The 22,600-nt window shown below is 39.7% G+C and overlaps 1 long non-coding RNA gene across 6 annotated transcripts in view; it reads left to right on the top strand.

Annotated features, from left to right (window-relative positions):
* The window catches only part of LOC106015582 (uncharacterized), a 320,191-nt gene that overhangs the window by 37,910 nt on the left and 259,681 nt on the right, over positions 1-22,600 (top strand). For 3 of the 6 annotated variants that reach the window (XR_005263736.2, XR_011807002.1, XR_005263738.2), the window contains exon 3: positions 11,552-11,721. The exons of the other annotated variants lie outside the window; for them this stretch is intronic. This is a non-coding gene — a long non-coding RNA (uncharacterized lncRNA). The remainder of the gene's footprint in view (positions 1-11,551; positions 11,722-22,600) is intronic. 6 annotated transcript variants of the gene reach the window in all.

Here is a 22,600-nt window from a genome sequence, read left to right as displayed (position 1 = left end):
TGGGGGGGAAAAACAGGTTTTCCTATGCCAAACTAACAAATGCAGGGGAAAGGCTTCTAAAGCAAGCATCTTGGACTGTGGCAGCAGAACGTGAAAGACTGGGCCTGCCTAATGACAGTCTGCAAGTCGTCACTGAATGAATTTGTACAAAGCACTAATGAAGACAAACAGTCTATTTAGGCAATGCTGGAAAGCTCCCATTCAGCTAGCAGCTGGCATCAATGTTGTCAGTCAGAAAGACGTAAGTAAATGACAAATAACTGGATATGTGGAAAAAAATGAGATGACAATGAGCTGATTTCTCATTAGCACTTCTTTTCTTCTTCTTTAGATATTATAAACACATTATTCAGGGTTGGTTGTATCGGCCTTCTAAATGGCAATAAGTCAGGGCTGAAGCAGCAGGCAGATGGGATGCACGGTCCCCCTCCTCAGGAGCTGGCTGCGCTGCTTCAGAGCTCTCTGTGCTCCTGAAATAACTTCAGTGGGGCAGAGGAAAAACAAATCCTGTATGAATGTGGTTGCTGTGAAGTGATAACAGGCTTTTATTGCTCTGATAACAAAAAAAAAAAAAGGGGGGGGGGGAGAGCATTTTATTGTAAACTAGAGGAAGGATTACTGTTAACAGTAGTACTGACAGAATACTTTAAAGAATATTACTGATGTAGAACAGCCTATTTTTCTCAGTCTTCATAGATTGTGTTATTTTTCTTTAGAAATAATAGAAATGATTAAGTAGCTGTAAATTAAATATTGAAATAATAGTGAAAGCAATTGGAAATATTACAGAATCGCCTGGGGAAGCCTTCTGCTGCAGACTAGGTCTTTTGGCAGTATAACTGGGCTTAGACTATAATATTTTGGATTCAGCTTTACATCCAATGTGGAAGTTGGGTTTATTGACTACAATGGCTAATTTTGTATTCCAGAAAGTGGAATCCTATATAAAAAAGACTTCTGCAGTCAAACAATGGTGGCCTCAGGTAGCTGAAAGTTGTCAGCTGGAACTATTTGGTTCCGGTCCAGGCTGCTCTACCCCTCCTTACTATGTGCGGTCTCACTGTCCTTCCATTATTCATTGCAAATTCAGATTGGGAGGGGAAGACAAAACCCACAATTGCTTTGTGTTGACCTGCTCCTGGGTTTCCTAGCTTCTTCACTCAGAGAATGGATGTGGCTACACTTGCCTGTAATATTAATATTTGATGTTTGACCTTATTAAGAGTTTAAATCCTAAAGCAGACTGTGGGAGTTCTTCCTTTCTAAACTCAGATAGTCCAGCTGAATGTGACAATGTTTCATTTTTTGGAAATGTTTCTAAGTCAAGTGGCTGTGCATTTTTATTTTTTTATTTTTTGGTTCCTGCCCCATAAATATCAGGACAAGTCTGAGTTTCTCATGTTATTGCCAACTGTCCTACTTAATAAGAAGGAAAATATTCAATGTGTGAATATAGATAGGTATTTATATGGTCAAAATCTTACTGCTGCTCCCCCGAGGAGAAGATTACAGTGGTCTGCTGCTAGATCCATTTCTTCCATGTGCTCCAAATCCACCACAACTAATTCAAATTATTAGTTATCCAGGATTTGTAGTGTTATTTTCTCTCGTTGCTTCCTGTCCCTTGCATAATCATCAAATTGTCATACCTGCAGGCATTTGAAAATCCCACTTGGTGTTTACTTTTTAGAAAATTTGTTGAAAACATAGCCTTTACACTTTTTACATCTCAAGAAGATGATAACGCTTTCTTACATCTTATGGAAGAATCTTGCACAGCTGGGGGATTTGGGGTTGCCCCAGAAGTACCCAGCATCAGGTTAAGAAACAAGCAACCAACAGATCTGTTTGCTGGGGTCTCCTGCAGAGTGCTCAGCCATGCTGGGGGGATGAGCCCCTTCCCTGTGTGATGGGGGGCAACTGGCTTTAATACCTGGTCACACTGAGTAGGTGCTTGTATTTCTCTAGTTCCAAGGAAAAATTACAATTTTACAATGTGACAGAGGTGATGTAACTTCAGGCTGGTGTCAGAAAGATCCTTCTGTGGGTTTCCTTCCCCCTGTTTGTGTGGGTTCTGTTCCAGTGCGGAGCCAGCTGTGCTGCTGCAGCATGGGGCTCTCCCCTCCCTAGGGGTGCTTTTCTTCTGTTTTTCTCCACACTGCCATTGCTGCTTGTGCTATTTCCTGGCAGTAGCTTCTGTGCACATACAAGGAGAGAGAAACTTGGACTTAAAAAATAAGAATAAAAAAATCCTCAGAGGTGATGTATTTTCCTGCTAATAAGTCCGGTGTTCCTGAGAGCACAGCTAGCTGTTCAAAGATGCTAACTGGTGCTCTGTTATGTGCTGCGCTATGTAGGGATTTGTTTTTTTCCATGGGGATTTGGTTTTCTCCATATTTTAGCAGTGTATGTATCTAAGAAAGCACATTGAATCAGCCTGTTTCTTCTCCGAGTCAAAATACGTGGTGACAGTTCGTGAAAATAACATCTGCCAACAAGAAGTACACTAGACAGTAAAAGTAGATCTAAACTGCAAGCACTGAATTAGGTATAGTTCAGTTGTTGGTGATCTCCAGGATGGCATTTAATAATAAATTTATTTGCACAGTGAATGTATAAGATAATTTCATAACAAGTAATGGCAATATTATCTTTTCTGAGGATTCTCAGGTTAGCTGTGCATAATTTGTAATAAAGCAGGCAGCTGTGTTTCTTCACCACCTGTGCTGTTAACACACCTTACTTTGCCTTCACAATTTTGTATTGAAAATAAAATTTATTTAATTACTTACTGTTCAACATTCTAGTACCTTAAGATCCCAGCCATTCTGGCACTGTAAAAACATGTTTGAAGTACTATCCTCTCCTCAGATAACTTGCACTTCATTCTGCAAAGACTGCTGACTACTTTGCTTCTATTTAAGCTATCAGCATCCCATTGATTTAAGAGCATTGCATTCTGATTAGGAGTTAGATGGTCACATAAATATGTAGGAAAGAGTCTTGAAATATTAATCGAGAAAAAAAAAATTGAACAACAAGGAAAGAAGATAGAGAAAGATGCACGTGAGGTTAAATCTTTGTCTAGGATGCTTAGCTGCCTAGTTTTCTGCCTGCCTAGCTTTCTTTGTTCCCCTGCCATGAATTACCTGTGACTGGCTTTTTATAGCCAGAGAAATTGATGCTTTCTTTTTGTTCGGCTTGTGAAGTTTTTCAACTATGGTATTTTGCTATTAGTATGTATGCCAGGTAGTACACCCCAGGGTCCCACTTTGCTTAGAGCATCAAAATAATACTGCAATAGTGTTTGATAACAATGATCAGATACAAGTTTGGCACTGGACTTCTCAGATAAATGTTGAGGTTGTTTCTTCTGAGTTGTGGGTAGTACTAATGGTTTCCATCATTCTGGCTGGCTGTAGCTACTCCTGTCATTTTGCATTAAGGCACACTTTCTGCATTCGATCCTCACCAGGGGAAAAACAGTTGTGCAAAGTCCAGGAGAATTACAATAAGGGGAAATTTTCTGGGGCTGGTCTCATCTGAATCAACATCCTGAATCCTGTAGATGGTACTGATGTGCTGGTCAGACAATCAGTTACTTCCCAGGTTAGCCTTGTGACTTGCAGGCAGTTTGACTGATGATCTAGAACATTTTAATCTCTTCAGTGTACAAACACGGGAATAGTATAAAATTGCTGCTATAAATGTGAGGACAAAAAGCATATAAGAAAGGGGAAAAAAATCTATAAACTGGCAGATATTGGGTGCAGAAGAATAGATAAATAACATTTTTTTAGAAATAAAACAGAAGCATCAAATTTGGAACTCCAAGCTATAGCCTGCTAATAGGAATAGTGTCATAAAGAATTAAATCTATTGTGAGAACCCTAACTGTCTTTCATGTTCATGTTAGGTGGTGAAGGATTTTCTTTTCTCTGTGTGGTCTCATTTGATTACAATGCCAGGAGTGCTTGGCCACATTCCATATATAATTAATTGCATCTTTGGTTTCAGATTGCAATGGGGCCAGGCTGCCTCTACCCCTTGTGTGTAGTTCACATCTTTAGATAGCTTTCTGCCATGCCAGCTGGTGAGTGAATGGAGCCTTTCACAGCAAGCCTAATAGGCATGAATGGTTGAGTCATTGTCCTTGTTGGCTCTCTAGTTAATCCAGTGGCAAACAAGGTTGGAGCTGCTGCAGTTGACATTCTTTTTATTGCCTGTGTTGTCAACGTAAACACTGTGTGTAAAGGGATTTCATCTTTTTGCCATCTCATTTCTGTTTCTTGCTGGGTTTGGAAGGAAAGTGTTCTTTATCACTAGGTACTAGTAAATGCTGCTATGCATTATGTTCATTTGTTTTTTTCATTTTCTGTTCCAGCAAAGCAGACAGTTGAATACCTCACTTCTTGTGTTCAGGCTCCAAGTTTCACATCTTTTTTTATTCCTTCTAAGGTTCAATTCTCTCTGCTCGCATAAAGGACTTTTGTGTTGCAAGTAAAGTTAAGTTGCACCAAGCTATAATTTCAGTTCTTATGTACTCACAGGTATTAATGCAAGTATACAAGCCCATTTTCTCCCTTACCCTAAAAGAAGGGCTTTTATTCCTATGGGGAAAAGATACAGATATGTAAAACCCTACTTTGACAATATCCTTTTGGACAGATATAAAAACTAGCAGAAAATGTACTCTAACTACAGCAAATTCTGCAACAATAGAAAATGTCCTTGCTATGATTAATTTTCAATTCCATATATACAAAACACTTTTCCTAATACTTCTGGCATTCCTCTTTAGGCAGTATGTAGAGTAAGAATAGAGGAAATGAACAGAAATGCAAATACAAGTTTATTTACAAGTATTTGAACGCCATGAATGTTTTCATAGATGCTGTATCTTGTTCATGATACCTAAAAGGTGATTTTTAATCCTTTTCTATGCTCAAGCTGGAAAGAGAAACATACCCTCTTTTTATTTCTCTACTTTCTAGTTCTTTTGAAATCAAGGAAAAGAAAGGAAAAGTGAGTCAAAAGAACAAAAGCAACATCCAGAGAAACCACGCACTGATAACTGAGTTGTTTATGTTGCTAAACTATAAACAAAAATGCAGTTCTGGCAGTACCGTTTCTTCTATAATGTTTTGTGAACATATATGGTTCAGCTCCCATTTCCCAGTCTTTCTACAGCAGAAAACCATTTTACGGCAAGAAAGGTGGGCATTGTAGCAACATCCTTCCAATGTCAGTGTGCTGCAGGCATGCATGTGACAAGGAAGAGAGCAGCAGGGAGGCGGACCTCAGCTTTAATCTCTGAGATCCTGCTCATCTGGCAGTGGTGAAGTTTTGTAGAGGAATATATCCTCTAACACCAAGAGCGTTCTTTCACACAGCAAGGAAAACAAGATTATCTTCCATAACAACTCTTACACACCTTCTGCTTCCTTGTTCTCGCAATAAAACATCTTCCTGGAATCTCCCTGGGCCTCTGCCTGCATCTGCAGTTATAAAGGAGGCATACGTGCGTTGCACAGAGCATAACAGGCCCAGTCTAAACTCACATAATGAAATGTTGCAAGCTGCGGGGGTTGGCTGGGTCAGGGCTACTGCAACACTAATGCGGAGAAATTGGAATCAAAACTCTCATTAATGCTGTAGGAGAAGTTTGCTTAATTTGCTGCTAACCATGCTGAAAATCTTCCCCAAGAGACATAGCTTAATAGTCATAATTTAATTTGATTTGTATTAGCTCTCTTTGCTGAATTAAAAATGTATTTAAAAAAAAAAAAAAAAGGGAAGAAAAGAACTGTTAAACTTCAGTATTTGGGCCTCACATTTCAGTGTAGCAGGAGGAGAACAGCCCAGTCTGTTGTAATTCGGTCACATCCTGGGACACTTATCTGGCTCCAGTGGTGATGGATGGACAGTCAGCGATGATGATCATCTTGTCTATTTATCTGAATGATATGCTACCTGCCTGAAAAGGTAGCAAGAAAACAAATCAACACATCTAACTACAACATGGCTTTGTTTTAATTAGACTAAAAGCACTTTCCTCTTTTGACCCCACTGTTATATTCTGTTTATGGCTGCCTTTTAACTTGAGATATTTTCTTACCATAATAACCTCTAATTAAGTCCTATTTTTTTTTCTCCGCTGGTATATCATTTTTTTTTCTGTAGTTTTATAATACCATGAATTTGGTTTACTAAAACAAGCAAATACAACTACATTTAGCCAATTCTTGATGGCCTTTCAAGATTTTTGTATTGCTCTATTTGAACAGAGAACAAATATTGAATCTGATCATTATATATGTATATTTTCTTTTTCCTCCTCCTCAAGGATTTATTTGAATTTTCATGTTCCATAATAATTAAAAAGTTGTGGGGGGGAATAATAACTCCTTGTGTTGTTCTGTCTCCATTCTGTGTGCAGGAGCGTCTGTGGGAGCCGAATATGTGATATATGCAGCGTGCTTCAATCTTACTGTATGACATTGATGTTATGTTACCTATTCCAGGACTCTGTGGTTGAAGGTTGCAGGCTTAAAAGTTACTTCATTCTGTATTGAGAATGTGCAGTTTGGAAACTGACTAAAAGGAAAATCTGAAATCCAAACTTGAATAGTTTGAGATTGCACAAAGAATAACATCTCATTGTATGAAAAAAGCGTAATCCTTTTTTTTTTTTAATTTTGCCTTTTCTGCAATAAATAGCTACTTGAGTAGGCGTTACAGTCTGCACAGGAGTTTCCTGCAGAGAGTTTGCTGCAGATTTGTTAGCATTAAAGGATACCTTGGAAGGATTAGGGTAAGACTCTTAGCAGACGAAGTCTCTAGAAGGCATTCTTGATAACAAGTGACTTGGCGTGGCTTTTGACCTTACCCTTTAAAGTGTTGACATCAAAATAATTATGAAGTACCATGGAAAAATCAAATGTTTAAATGACTCCCACCAATTAAGAAGTTTTCCAAATGTGTAAATCAAGTATTATACTTCTAGAAGTCCCTGCTGGTGGTTCTTCTTCATGATAATGCCATAAAGTACTTTTCAAACCTGCTGAACTGTATCTTGGTCCAGAGATTAATCTTACCTGAATGGAAGGGAGATCAATAAAGAATGACATGAAAACCAAAGGTAGAAGACTTCTGGATCTGACTACTCCCAGTCCTCTTTTGGTTTCTCTACTTTGCACATCACCCTTTGATTCACACGAAAAGCCTTGCTTTCCTGTTGCCAGATGCCGTATTTCCCATGCTATCCGCAATGATGCATCTCCACTAGTGTTAGCGTAGTTCACCGTGAGCACTTTCCTATCATCTCTGTGCAGGTGAGCCAAAAAGGTTTATATGAGGTTTGTGGTCAAAGTATATCGGCCCACTGACATTGTCCCACTTTCATTCTTCAAGCTGCTGTTGAGGTAGCAGTGGGGAGCACTTTAGGAGAAAGAAAATGCAAGTCACACTGCAACCACCCTTACAAACAGACCTTAAGAAGTGATTAGATAGTATTCTGAGTTCTGTTTTAAAAAGAACTAGCAAATTTTTGCTGGACTTTGATCCCCACTGGAGAACAATGACATCTGTCTGAAGGGAAAATTTTGGTTAAACCTTGCAAATGGTTGTTGCTTTTCTGTTTGTATTTCTGAATGTTTCTTCCTTTGCAGCCCAGTGTCAGTTTGCAGGAGGAGGAAATCACTATGGCAGCAAGCTGCTTCCCAGACGTATCAAAGGAACCTGCCAAGTTTCGTAGGGATATTGTATGTGGCTCGCAGATTTTCTTTTGTTTGTCACGTAATCAGTTGGAAATACTGGTATGTGAACCAGAGCTTCACACTCGTTACATTCTGTCCCTGGCAGAGCTGCTGTATGTTTCCCTGTCTGTGTTAGTATTGTACTTGTTCTTGAGAGGACAAAAAGGAATCAGAAGGGCAAAAGCCTTCTTAATTTGCTTCTGAAGACAGAGGTCTCATCATGCCTGTTGCACTCGAGTACTGATATAAACCTAAGTAGCAGCCTCCTGGCAGTGTTCAGATGTAATTTTCTGGGACCGTTTCATTTGTTTTTTTCATTGGAAAGTCAGATGGGCTCACTAGAGTCGGTAACACACATCAGTCTTATCTATACTGCAGGACTGAGCCATTTTCAGTCATGTTAAGGGGCAATACCCCCAGCAGAACGACTATAGTTTTTCAGCCAGCCAGCCCTAATGGGAGCAGGGAAACAGGAATACATGTTCCTATTGTAGGATGTCTTATTGTCATTGGGAAAACACCTGCAATTTTGGCGCGTGCTTACTTTAATCTGCCAAATTAACTTCCTAGCTCTGGTTCTGACTCATTTTTTCAAATCACATGTGATAGATGTTGGGAAGCCATACGTGGTCACTGATTATCCACTCTTCTAGCCTGTGTGCTGTGGGAGTGTGACCGTACAGTCGAAATGCTTGCCCCTCTGTGCTGCGTGTCTTTAGGGAGCACCCCTGGGTCTGATTTTTGTGGCATCCCTACAGGTATTCACTTCCGCAGTGCAGGCAAGTCCTGAGCCTGCAGCTAAATCAGTTTGTTGTCATGTTATTGACATCAGGTGAAGACAATTACTTAGCACCTTTTCTCGCAAGTCTGTTGTTTCATTTTTGGGACCCCCGTTGCAGAATACAGGTGGTGCTCCATGCCTGCAGAATGCATTTTGATGTAAGCCAGTTTTGTGATTATTTAATGCAAGTTAGAGCCTACTCTATTGATACCATATCAAATAACCAAGTTCATTTTCACCTGTGTTTGGAGCCTCAGTAAAACACTAAGAATTGTTCTTTAGAGGCATCCATTTCTTTCTACTAACTGTAGGGGAAACATAAATTTCTAGCTTAAGTGCTTTGAGTCACTCTGTTGTACTGTCTACTTTCACAGAGCTTAAATAAGTCATTTGAATCCTGCCCTTATTCTTTATAGGGCCTGATTTAGAGTCTTATTGCATTGCTCTTTTGTTACTTTCTGTTTTCCCCCCTCTTGCATCAACAACAAGAAATAAAACCTTATTTCAGTGTAGTTCCACAAGTAATGTGCAGAAATAGGGCAAATACATAGGAAATCAGGATAGATCCCAAAAGGGCCTCATGACAAATTCTGCTCCAACTTCAAAAGGTGCCATTTACATAACGCAACATCTTCACTCAAATGAATAAACCATGATTAAATGTAAGACATAAAAGACAAAAGGTTTTGAATTTAAATAATAGGCGCATAAAGATTAAAATAAAAACATTGGAAGAGTGATATTGGCTGATGAAGATGTGAAATTGAAGCTTGTTTCTGATGCACATTATCAGGAATTTCCCCTCTTGTGTGGAGCAAGAGGCAGGTTCATATTAGCTTAATTTCCATTGCCCCTCATGCTTCGTTTTGGTTTATTGCATTGCTAGGCCCTCTCTGCTCTCCTCTCCTGCTTCACTCTGCTTGTTTAAGATTGTAAATAACTTGGAAAAACTCCTTCTCTAAGACAAGAATAGACACAGGAGGTGTCTGTTCTTTTTTGTGAGCTCAGACTTGCACCACTAACTTGTATGGACCTCTCTAGCAACTCTAACTCTTATAAGAAAACAATACTTCAATACCTTATTTCCATTAAGAGAGAGCTTGCTTTTTTCCCTAGTATTGTATGACTTTATTTTTTTAAAGTGTTGAGTGTCTCCCTCTGTTCTAACTGAAGGCTTTAATCAAGCTGCAAGTGCTTCCCTATATAGAATTTCTGTAACCTGCCACCTTCTGTAGGTTTCTCTTCTTAAGTAAGTTTTCAATCCAGTTACGCCTGTTTTATATATATATGTAATAAATGGCTCAGTCTTCAAAATAGGACTATAATCAAAGTTTACAATTTATTAAAGGAATAGAGGTAAGCAAACAGCGCTGGGTGCGCCAGGAGTCTCTGCTCCACCAAGATGCACACCAATTACATCAAGCAGCTGATTTTTATGCTCCTAGGCTAATACATATTCATTACTACTTTTTTTTAAAAAAAAACACAGGGTTATTATAATTAGTTTCTGGAGTCCAAACCGTCCTACTGGAGCATGCGTATCAGTCTCTGGTGGTCCCTCTGGGGGTCTCTCGTGCTGAAGGCTCATAGTCTTCCTCCCTCTTGTCCTTCTCCTTTGTCCAGCTTGGCTGTATGTCAGAGACTTGTGCAGCGTCCCCTGCAAGCTTTGTCTTTTAGCTGTTCTTCAGCTCTCCCCATCTCCTTAATCTCCTGGCCAGATATCAGAGACTTGCATAGTGTCCCATGCAATAGTCATAATAGTTAGCAGTTATTCTGAACCCCCCTCCGCCCCCCCCCCAAATATCAGAGACTTCAAGGAAAAGCCTACAAATACATTTCCCTTCAAGCTCTCTATTGACACGAATTGCTAAAACATTCCTTTGCAAGATACAAGAACTATATACATTAACCACTCTGTTTTTCTTAGACTTGTGGTTACACAAGGGTATGTAAGACAGAAGGTCACATTCATCATACCATGCGGCCCTAGCATTGTTCTATATTGACACGAATTAGATGAACATATCTCACATACATATTTTATTTTGTTTTTCTTATGAAGTTTTTGGGAAAACTACAACTTCTAGTAGCTACCCCTTCCATCCCACCACCCGCAGGTCTCTACTCCCTTTAAGCATTCCTTAGCAGGAGCACAGTTTCTTTTTAAGCTACAAGTAGCCCAGAAAATGCACTCCTGCAGCTTTCACTCACTATAGTTGTTGCACATATTTCCATGAACTGCTAGATTAAAGGAAACTGGTTTCTGAAATGTTAAACATTAGCAAAGCTCACCTAGGTTATGCTTGATATGTCTTCTGTTACAAATAGAAATGAAGCTACTGTGGAGAAATAAAACATTGAGACTTTAAATCCTTTTTCTTTCTTTCTGCTACTTGATGCACTGCATATCCTGCCATATCATCATTTTTCAAACTACTTTGTTTCCTTTGCAAATCTTTGCAATTTTTTTTTTTACTTTTTTATTATTTAAACACATGCAATCAGACTTCATGACTACTCTTACAGTGCCTTTTAAGCACTAGTCAGCCATACTATTCCTCTAATGGAATGTGTCGTGCTAAATTCTGGCTGTTCTTAGAACAGATAATGTCAAGACTCTCCGAGGAAGAAGCAAAGGTCCTTTCTACTTTTCCAAGGTTTGTTGTACCATTGCCTTTAGTCATCTTTCCTATTGTCAACTGGTACCCAAGTTATTTCATTTTGGTCTCTTTTTCTTCATCAGATGATGGATAGATAAAGTTCATCACTAGTTCTACCTTACTATGCCTTATATACTGCAACAAACCTGAGGTAACATTGTCCTTTAGCATCCCAGCCTATTGTGTTGATGCTATGAAGACCAAAACAATTATGATGGGTCTAAGCCAGTTCCTCACAGAAAAATTCTTCCTTGGTCATTGCAGTTGCTACCAGGCACATAGCTGTTGCTCTGTTGCTCATCCTCCTTTTTTATTATTTTTTTTATTTCCTTTTTTTTTTTTTTTTTTCCCAGGGTGACTATGCTTAAGGGAGGAGGATGTGTCCAACTTTCACACAGGAAGCAGATGTTTGGATTCTGGGTGCTGCTTCAGTCCATGTTCATTTCTTAAACCACAGGAGAGTGTTCCAAAGGCTGAGTGATAAGCTTGAATGGAATGGGATCCTGCTCCCCTGCTTTCAAAGGTGGGAATGGTCCAGAAGGATGGATATGTCTAGAGTACCCAGGACTGATGACTTTTAATTTTTCTATACCTCAAATGTCAAGATGTCCTTTCTGTTACAGATTATTTCACGTACTTCAAAGGTACTTGCTGCAGAGTAAGCTCTTCACAAGAAATGCCCTTTCAGTTAAGGACTTTTCAGTATTTTTGTTCAGGTCAATCAGACCCTGATAGTAACCAGCTTTCAGAGTGATTCAGCTACCAGGAAAAACATATATCTAAGACCCAAGTATAAGTAGCAGGGAATAGAACACAACAGTTTGCTGTTTCCATATTTATAAGATATTTGTAATTTTCTTTAAAAGATGAGTAGTCTGCTTTTTTTTTTTTTTTTTTTTCCTTCCAAAATTATGCTTTGCTATAATTAGAGGAGGCTGCAGGCATGCTTTCAGAAAAGCATTACCCTAGTTATACCAAGTTTACTGCAGTCAGTGAATCAGAATCCAGGTCGTGGTGTTTTACGTGCATATAAGGGAAATTGTTTTGCTTTATATCTAGTTACAGTAAGACTAGCATGTCACTGGGAGCTTTGCCAGGGGAAATTTGTATGTCTGATACTTAAGAGATTAGAGCTGCATTAGAAATTCTTTAGTTACTAAAATGCTCTTGAACCTTAATGATACAGACATGGGCAGAAAAGATTTCAGTAGTATAACTGCACACATTTCAAAGTTTAGAAAAGCGTAATGTTAAAGTTCAGCACACCTGCAGAATCCATGGGGTCTTCAGTCCCTCATAGGCTTCCATAAGAACTAAATGATGGAGCAAATCCAAATAAAGGAGAATGTTGTTTCCTTTGTATAGGATAGTGTCAGACCATAGAGGGGAAGGAAGAATAAATCATACTTGAGAATTTGATTTGTAGCTCGCTCTTTTTTTTTTTTTTTTTTTTTTTTTTTTTTTTTAATATATGACATGTGAAGGATTAATTTAACTTGTGGCTTCCTTTTTTTTTTTCTTTCTTTTTTTTTTTTTTTTTTCTTTCTTCTCTCTTTTATATGTGGATTGTCTATCCTGGAAGTGTTTACTAGAGAGTAAGTCCCAGAGCAATGGAAAAGGATTTCATCAGGATGCTAAAATATTAGATTTAATTAATTTTCCCATTTATATGGTAGGCAAAAAGTTTGGAGAATGTGTGAGATGATATGAGAAGAAAAAAATAAGGTAAAAAAATGATGGAAAGGAGAAGGGAAGGAGAACTTCATTGATTTTTTTTTTTTTTTTTTTTTTTTTTTTTTTTTTTTTTTTTTTTTTTTTTTTTGTGTAGTTGTTACTCCCAAATGGATTAGAGGAGGCATCCTAGAGGAATTAAGGATAGGGAGGAGGGAATCACCAATCTGATTTATAAACTAGATCAATAACAGAGCAGTCTTGAACTGGGAAAATGCCAAAATGTTTCTGCTTCCAGCCTGCCAATCTCCTTAACTTTTCTTTGTATACTCAGATGATATGTTTTAATAGATACAATAACATTTATTTAATTATTTCCATTAAGCATCACATTCAGATACTGGACAAGACTCATGAACGTAAACTTCATCTTCTTTTTATAGAGAAGTGGCAGCCAGAATTCTGTCACTGTTTCAATATTAAAAGACTACTAACATCTTATTCTTGGCTTTGAAGGTTGAAGATGATGTCGTTGGTTCTATAATAACAGACAATAATGACAAACATGAAGAAGGCAATGCATTTTTACATAGCACTTGAAATTAGTATAGGAAACAAATTTACTTGTGTTAATGTTTTGATAAAAATAAATATTTAGACAGATGTGTTGAATGGGTCAGGAAATAGTTTCTGATATGAGTTCTGACAATGAAAGCTTCAGTGAGTGCCAGAGCAGGACACCTATATGGTGCTTCTCCTTTCACAACAGGTTAAGCAGCACGCCAATATTCTCTCCCTACCGGAGTGGGAATAAAGGAAAAGTGTTTCTGCAAGGAGGGAAAATGCACAACTACTGTTAAGTCAAGTAGTTCCGTGAGACATGGGATCCATCTGTTGAACAATAGCTTCTTAAGGTTTATGTCTCTTGATTTTTCTGATGCCTAAATGTTTCAGGTTTTGAGAGAATCTTTTCCTGTCTTTGAGAAGTTTGTCTTCCTTCTATAAGGATTTCTAGGTTGTACGTATGCAGCCTTTTTGGGTTATGGGCTAATCTGCTTTCTTCTGTTCTTTCTTTTTCTTTAACCATGTAGGAACTAAATACCTTTCTCCCCTTCTGGCTTGTTTGGTTGAAACTGGCCATCAGGTCCTGGGATACATGTGGAAAACCAGACAAAATGGTAATGCATAACCTTTCCAGGCCAGTGACATGAATGGGAATATTCACTTTACATTTCCTTTTGCCAGGCTTGAAACACGCTGTCAAGATTGGTTGGTAGCTTTAGCATTCAACAAGGCAGCTGAGCAACTATATCTGAACCAATTACTATGGCTTTAGTGGGATTGGGCAAAAAGGCAGTCCAATTCAAACTGCTTTATTGGCATGACTAGTACTGCAAGCTTTGCCAAAAGGCATAGTGCCACCGGGGATTTGAGAGATTCAACATGTCAAAATGAATTCGGTCTTAAAATAGCTGCCATTTGATACTACTTTATTCTGCAATGATTAGAATTGGAGAAGGTTTTGATCTTTGTTCCTAACCTTGGAGGTTCAGACAAATAGTCTTGGTGCTGGCCACTTACCCCTGCGTCAAGCTCTGCAGATGGGGAATAAAGGAAAGCTCAGGCTTTTCATCTAAAATCAGACAAAGACCGAACAATAAGATTCCTTTCAGTGTCTAGAGAGAGACTAGAAAGTACAATTTGGTTTAGGACACCAGGCACGAATCCCCCAACAGGGTCTTTTCTAAAACTGAGAGAAAGGCAAAAGCCTTGCAAATAGCCTGTTAATTAGCGAGTAATTGCTGTAATGGAAAAGAGCTCAGTTAGCCGAAATCTGTGGTCAGTATTTAGAATGACAATGCAAAGAGTTAAATCCTATTTTCTTTTAGTCCTATATTAAAACAACATCAAACAATGCTCCAGAAAATGTATGTAAATTATGAACAGGCTGTTTTGTACTTCTCAGATTGTAGTGTTGTGTACTGGAAAATGTTAAGCTGATAAAGAGTAAAGGGCTGCACTATTTTAAGCTCTCTTATCCAGTTAGCTGACTAAAACTGTTTTACAGCTAGAACAGAGCAGCTGGGCTGGTACACATAGCTATTCATCAGTGACTGTAAATCTGTGAAAAAGAGCAGGGAAACAACAAGCTGGGAATAGTTTCTGTCAAGCCCACAACATCTGAAGAATTTGTAGTTAGAAAACCCCACTGATGCTCAGAAAGCACAGATATCTGCCAGTCCTCCAAGATTTTTCGAAGCGAGCATGTGCTGTTTTTCTGAAGTTCCTATGTGCCTTCTAAAAAAGAAGGGGGGGGGGGAACGACGATAGAAAGAAGGAACATGCTGTACTGAACAGTGAAGCAACGAAGCCAGCACTGAAAGGAGGAAAAAAAAAAAAAAAAAACAAAAAACACAATTCAGGCAGGGACACTTCTGCTATCTCCCGACTTGTTATAGTTTGCACGTAACATGAAAGTTAAACACATTTTTCTTTATTCCTCTTGATGTTTTAATGTCAGTGCTAGGAGGTTGATTCCTGGCCTGTTGCTGCCACCTAAACCCCATGAACAGGTCATGGAGTTTATAACAGGGGGTCTTCCCATGGCAGGTCATCTCCTGTCAGATGTAGCCTTTAACCTTATCTGTGGCTTTTAACCTGGGCTGTGTCTTTTAGTCACTGTAAGTGTCTCAGTAGTGTGATACTGTGTGCCTCAGCTTCCAGATCCTCAATTAAGATACTGCAAAACCAGAAATTTACCACTTCAGGTATCCTTTCCCACAAAGAGCCCCTTCCTAGCACTTAAGCTGCTACTTTTGGACTTTACACAGGATTTTTTACCACGTTGATGTTTACTAGAATGAATGAAGGAATTCTGAAAACAGATCTGTATTCACAGAGTATGGAGCGGAGTTAAACCAGACCTAATTGGAACTATAAATATTTTTATTTTATTTTGCTGTGTGGAAAACAAAAAAACCACAATACAGTCTCTCTTAAATATCAAAATGTACTATGAACTGCTAAGTTATACTCATAAAAAAAAGTGAAGAAACATGTAAAGGAAGCAATACTAATCTCTGGTTTGGGGTGGCTGTGAAATTTTGGATCCCTTCTTGTAGGGATGATGATTTCAAATTCCAAGTACCTTTACAACTTACATTAAATAAAATCAGCATTCCTGAGGCCAAAAAGTATAATTTTTCAGAGAAAGGCTACCTACCTATGGAGGACACAAAGTGATGCAAAGTGGTAATGCTGTGGGATGAGGGCACTGTGAAATCTCTGCTTTTGTCTTGAACAAGACTTGAATGGATGTGAAACATGATGTTGGACAAAAAGCATGAAAACCGCCTTTGTGGGGGTCTTTTAAACTTGCTTCCTTTGTAGATGTCTTGCTGCAGATTTCTGTTTTTCACCTCTGCTTTCACTTTAGCATATGATTCAACTGGGAAAACTCCTACTTGAAGAAAATGCCAATGTTTTGCTCCTCAGGCCTCTCCCCACCCCCTTGACATGAGGCTGGGATGGGGAGAGGCTGCAGTGCTTCAGCTGTGCGTAACTGAGCTGATGGAAAGCCACAGTGGCCTTACCCAGATATCTGTCACTTAGATGTGTGCATCTCCAAAAATTGCTGTAACTTGTGGCCAGGGGTGGCCTTCGCTGCTTGGAGTGGCCTGTGGGTGGGGAGGTGCAGCACAGCATTCAGCCCTGGTCCCTGCAGAACTGCCAGCTCTGCTTCCTCAGCTGGCCCTGGCCAGAGCTGACCTCTGAGGAGCTCCTTGTGTGTGTGTGTAAACTTATTGGATTGCCTCCTGTGAGCTTTTGTTGGTTCCTGCAAAGGGGCTGTTTAGGGCTGGTGCTTCTCTAGTGAAGGGTGTAGCAAAAGCTCTTGCACATGGCGTGGTGGTTATGCCTCATCCTAAAGAGTTGTTGAGCTCTGTAGGACAGATACCAGATGTATCTGGGGATACGGCTCTAAGTTTGCTGCTTTCTGCAGGGACAGTCCAACCCTGACAATTGTAATGTTGCAGGCTGACATTGAGTGACCCATCTAGGCTCTGCTTCCCCTCTGTTCCCAACACCTGGGCTGTGCCAGAGGCTGCAGCCAGGTGGGTGCCCTGCAGCAGTCTTGCAGTCCTACCTGTGCCAGCTGATGCTGGGAGGCACTCAAGGCTGGGTCTCAAATGTGGGTGTATCAGAGAAGCACTGAAGATAACTTCTCCCGAGCTGCCCTACAGTGTGTGTGGGATGGCTGCTCCGAGATGTCAGGCTGGTAACACACGTGGGCTGGCTTTCCAGCTTGGTGAGGGAAAAACTTTACAGCAAAACTTCTGTGCAGCCTGAGAGCTTAGGCCCAGCATGGGACTGTTCCCTCTCACGTTGTTTATATACACTCACGTTGTTTATATACACACTCTGGATCTGGAGGTGTATATTTATTTATTTATTTTTTAAGCAATTTTCTTCTCATTTAAATGCTGCAGTAAGGAGCTATGGGCAATATCCTTCACAGAAACGTGGCTGGTATAGTACTGTGACGCTGAGCAATGTGTGACTGCTATAGCTGGTTGTAGATGGAAGGTGTCTATCAGCATGCCCAGCAACCATGCCACCAGCTTGGGAGGGAGGAGTTGGTCACAGCAGTGCAGGCAAAAAGAGAGGACAGGAGGAGCAGGCTGAGGATCAAAATCAGGGGCTATACAGAGCTGAAAGAGTCTCATTGTCTGTGTGTTTACCTTAGGGTGTTTGCTTTTAAAGCTGGCGTGCTGTTAGAGATTAAATTTTCCCTACCCTATTGTAGCAGTCGCTGCCAGCTTCATTAAAGGAGTATCTTCTATCTTTGGCCTGCTGGGGAGTGGGAGGACTCAACTCCCACTGTGTCTGATCTGGTTAGTTAGAAATCCTGGTTCTTGCTTGGTCCCTGCTCATTATGCAAACATGGGCTTGGAGATCATTGAAACTGCTTTTTATTCTCCTTGAATGTAGAACATTGCAAGTGAGGCAAACACAGGCGCATGGAAAAAAGTGAGGATGGGGTTTTATTAAGTGAAAGGAAAGCTATTTATGGAGCGATATATAAAATTGTTTTGGCCATGTGAGCAAGCAGAGGTGGGTGACCTCAACCCTGTTCTCCAAGGGACCTCCCCCACCAGCTAGGGATTTTGTTATTCACATATAAACCACTCAAACTTCATATTCGCACTGTCATGAACCTGGAAAAGCTTGTTCTTTGCTCAGCTTCTACAGGTTTACAGGTTTGCTTCATGTTAGACCTGAGAAGGATTTCTGCTTTCAGAAGCTCTTTGTGGTAGAGCTTTTCCTATACAAGCATCTCTAGCCGCAGACTGCAGTCTGAAATGGGACTGAAAGCCCAGAGGCTTTTAAAAGTATGTCTGTGTTTGGAAACTGTGGTTTGAATGCAAACTGTGAGCTGGCCTTGGAGGCTGAGGCCATTGTATGGGCCTTGTCATGAATATCAGATGCAAAACACAGTGAGGTGCTACTTCTTTGTTTGCATGTGTAGAATAGACATGAGGAAAAGACAGAGGAAGCAATATAATTGAACTAATAGTTTCTTGGTCAACAGATGTACTTATTCAGTTTTCTTTTTCTGCTTTCTGCTCTGCCTCAACACACATGGCAATGCTGTAGTCCAGAATAACACACTGCAGGAGGGAATTAACTTGTTTTCACTATATGGAAATTGTGATGTGACTTCTATTGTGCTTGTAGGAAGGGGAATTAAGCTTATTGTAACATCCCTATTAAATTCACTTTTTGCCACTTGTGCCTTTTTGTTATGGATTAATTGCACCTGGTATTAACACAGCTAGGTGAGGGTTATGGAAAGATGAAATTTCATAATTGGAAGTATCCAAAGCAAATCTTGCCAGCCAAACTCCACGTGAATGTGGCTTTGTTAGCTGCGGCTTAGTTTTGCTCTTAAATATCTGAGACCTTGGAGTCAATGTAATTCATTGTACTCTATGTAAATGAGGATGTACTAAATGACTAGCACGTGTTATCTGCGTAGATCTGAGAAGGGTGTCTGGGGGGGGGAAATGATAGTATCTGGCTGATAACAGCTACCCACCAGGGAACTCCCTGTTCTTCATTTCTATAGAGGAGCAAGTACATTTGTATTATTACATTGCTACAAAGCCACAGGAAGGAATTCCTCTCCCTGCCCCTTTTTTAAAGGCACTCAGGTCTTTATCCGTCTTCGAGCCAAGAGCAATTTTTGCAGCAATCTGTCTTCCTGAGGGATTAAGTCGGTGTCAAAGACAGGGTAAGCAGGACTGCTAATTGCAGGCAAATCAGTTGGGGTAAAAAGGCAATTAGAAGAGACATTGTTGGGACTGGTAAATCCCAGGCACAGTTGCTTTTTACCAAGATTTTCAATACTTTGATTCATGTGTTCAGACCTGGCAAGCTACTCATATGGTAAAGCCTGCAATAAAAACGGAATTTATCAGCAATTTATGGTGAAGATGTAGAAAACCTCTCAAGCATTTCATGTTAAATAGCATATTATTCACCTGCTACTGTACTTGTTCAAGGCTGCTTTGTAGACCTATACCTGGTTAAAAAGTATTATTTTTAAAGGTACACACTCCAAAAAGTTAACAAGAACTGCTGCATAAGAAAGATGATATAAAGACAGTCTTTCACCTGAGAATACTTCAGAAACAAATAGAAGACTGATTAATCACTTGTTCTTCTGAAGGAGAATCTGATGTCTGAAAGGGTAGGTTTTGTTATTAGAATAGTAGGTTTGTAAGTGGTATTCCTGTACTAAGAAACTAATTCAGACAGGATTCTAAGTAGCTCCATTAAAAGCAGCTTTCCTACAGCTATAGAGTTTATACTAGGAGTTGGACCTGTGCTTCTCATCACTACGTTCTTTACACATTTTGCATTTTCTAATGCAAAATTTAGAATCTTCTTTAAAATTCAGGGGAGAACTCTGAAATACAATATATATATATATATATGATCTTTCAGAATACACAAATATTAACTCATATAGCCAAGTAATGAGGCTTTCACGTCTCTGAGACTTTTCTCCTTCCTTTTCAGAATTCATAAAAGTATTAACATTTCTTAACTTGATGTGGAGGCTGAAAGCAGAATCTCTGTTATGGAGGAACTAATGAAAGTAAACTTGCCTGTAAATAGGCTTCTTTTCAAGCTCTGCGGACCGGTTCCCTCAAACTCAAATATCATAGAATTCAAGATATCAAGTGCAAACAAAGCGTTGGTGTTGCAATCAGTGTCTCTGTGATCAGAGATCTAGATCTAGTCTGAAGAGATACTGAAGCATTGGAAGGTTCTTTATGCCTTACTACTTCATACCTTACACTTCAATTTAAAACAAAGACACAACAAAACAAAGGTAAACATCGTGGCACTCGCAATTGCATCTACCACCTCCTGAATGCAATCCATACTGTTTAAGACTTAAATAAAAATGGGAAGGGAAAGAAGGGGCAGGGAGAATCATTTGAGAGTTCATTTCTATGTGACTGAAGAGGAAAAATGTAAATTGACTAGAACATAATTAATCTAAAAGTATGCAGAACAGATTTCTCAAACAGGTGCTTCAGTTCCAAGCCCCTTTCATTGTGTTATTCTTGGTACAGTTTGAACAAGACATTAGCATGATACATCTCTCTCCTTTTATACAAACTGATAGAGAACAATGAAGAGATTTGTGAAGAGCCTGTAACACTTTGTCTTCAAATTAAGCAACAACAAGCAAACATTGGGAATGAAGCTTAAGAGATTTCTGAACGTAACCTGCCCTGAACTCTGCAAGAGGTGTTCACACCCCCCTCCATTTGAAGTATTGTTGCAGATGACGTAGCATCTCTAACCTCTGTTTTGTCATGCCCTTCCTTGCATTTCTACAACCTATACTGTAGAGTGGCTGCAGCTTGCTCAGTTGCACCTGAACAACTTTGGAAGAAGTCAAACTAGCTTAAGAAACAGAGGTGTGGCAACATGAAGCATCTTTAGCTCCCAGAAAGCTTTTACCCAGATTTCCACATGAGCTCTGCTGTAGTTGAAGCGTTGCTGGTGCTTGTGGGTGTGATTTCATGCTTGGCTAACACTGATGGAAGGCCATTCTCCTGCCAAGAAAAATGTAATACAGTCCCATTCTTACTTTTAGTTTTTTTTTTTTGAGTCACTAGTAGTGATTGTACAGATGACTGTGGACTTGAATCCAGTTCCTGATCCAGCTGAAAGTTAGTTATGAAGCTTAATTGGCAGCAGGGAGGGTGGGTTGCACCTTCTCACTGCACCTTGGACTTAAAGCATCAGTGCAACAATACCCTGAGCTGGTTTCAAGCTGACTCAGGCAAGCCTACCGCAGGGTGTAGTTACAACTTTGGTCTCTGTGTCTGTAAACCTAAGTGTCAGGACTATCACAACAAGGCAAGAATAAAAATCCAAGTAGGGTAGTGTTAATGATTCTGGTCTGTGTTGTTTCCATTACTATGTGCACCTGCCCTTTTTTGCCCTTCTGTAGTAGCTCCCAATATCCAAATTAGAACTGGCTAATGTAATGTGTACCTGCACCAAAGCTGCCTCAGACCACAACCCGGTGGAATAGCTCTGTCTCATGTTTTCAAGCAGATTTAGTTGCTGCTTCTAAATTGGGTCCCATCACCATCTGTCTGTCCTGTCCCCTTAAAAAGACTGTCAAGAAAAGCTGAAGGGGACATTTATGTTCTCTCTGCATGGTCCAGCTTTAAGCTGGTAAGAGCTGCAGACTTTGGTGGCTGAGGTAGGGATGCACATCTTGTGCAGCTGCCCCAGTTGCAAGGTGATCACCATAGGTGGGGGAAAATGTTGGGTAATGTGAGATTTCCCCCATTAGCTAGCTAGCTAATCCTGTATAAGAAAAGGAGCTGGAGCTCTGGAGTATCAAACAATGTAGCATACCAATTATGGTGTAGGTATGCATTCCTACTTGTCAAGGCTGCTTTGGGAAGGCAACATTTGGCAGGGATGTAGACTAAATACATTGTGCAAGAGGCAAAAGTTCAGCAAAAGGTGTTTTTTTTTTTTTTTTTTTTTTTTTTTTTTTTTGTGGCACCTCTAGCTGTTTCTGAAGCCCCACAGCAGCTGGTACAAGGAGAAGACTTCTCTCAAGTTGCCAGTGCTGAACCACCTAACGTCCCCAACATGTAATGCTGAGAAAGGGAATTCTGTATGTGGCCATTCACACATCAACTCAAGCTAAGAGGTTAAAGGATGATAATCTGGGACCCCATAGCCCAGATATTTCCAAATTCTTTCATTTTGGAGTTGCTCTTTTCCTTCAAGGTCTCGAGGAAAGACTACCTAGTTGAGTAATCTGCTCTGCTGCTCATGGATAATGTGGTCAGATGCTGAGTCACACCAAAGCGGCATGGGTTGATGCTATCAGGCAAGATTCAGATGGGAAACTTCATCCTTCTCTTTATTATCCTTTTTACAGTAGTATTAAAAGCTCTAGTAACATTTCCTGTTGGTACACACTGTCAGGATATGTGGTGTATAAGCTCTTGTTAACTAACAACAGAAAACCTTTAGTTTTCATGCATTAGAATGAACAGGTTTCTGTGGTCAGGGTTAAGAAAGCCAGTGATAGTGTTTGTGTACCTCTGTATTTCAACAAAATAGTTCTTTTTATTGGTATTTAATCTCATGTCAGAACAAGACTAAATTGATTTTGTGTA

This window comes from Anas platyrhynchos, chromosome 2, assembly GCF_047663525.1.
Source record: "Anas platyrhynchos isolate ZD024472 breed Pekin duck chromosome 2, IASCAAS_PekinDuck_T2T, whole genome shotgun sequence".
NCBI classification, from domain to species: Eukaryota; Metazoa; Chordata; class Aves; order Anseriformes; family Anatidae; genus Anas; species Anas platyrhynchos.
The sequence above is the reverse complement of the archived record's forward strand: the minus strand, read 5'-3'. Positions and strand labels throughout refer to the sequence as shown.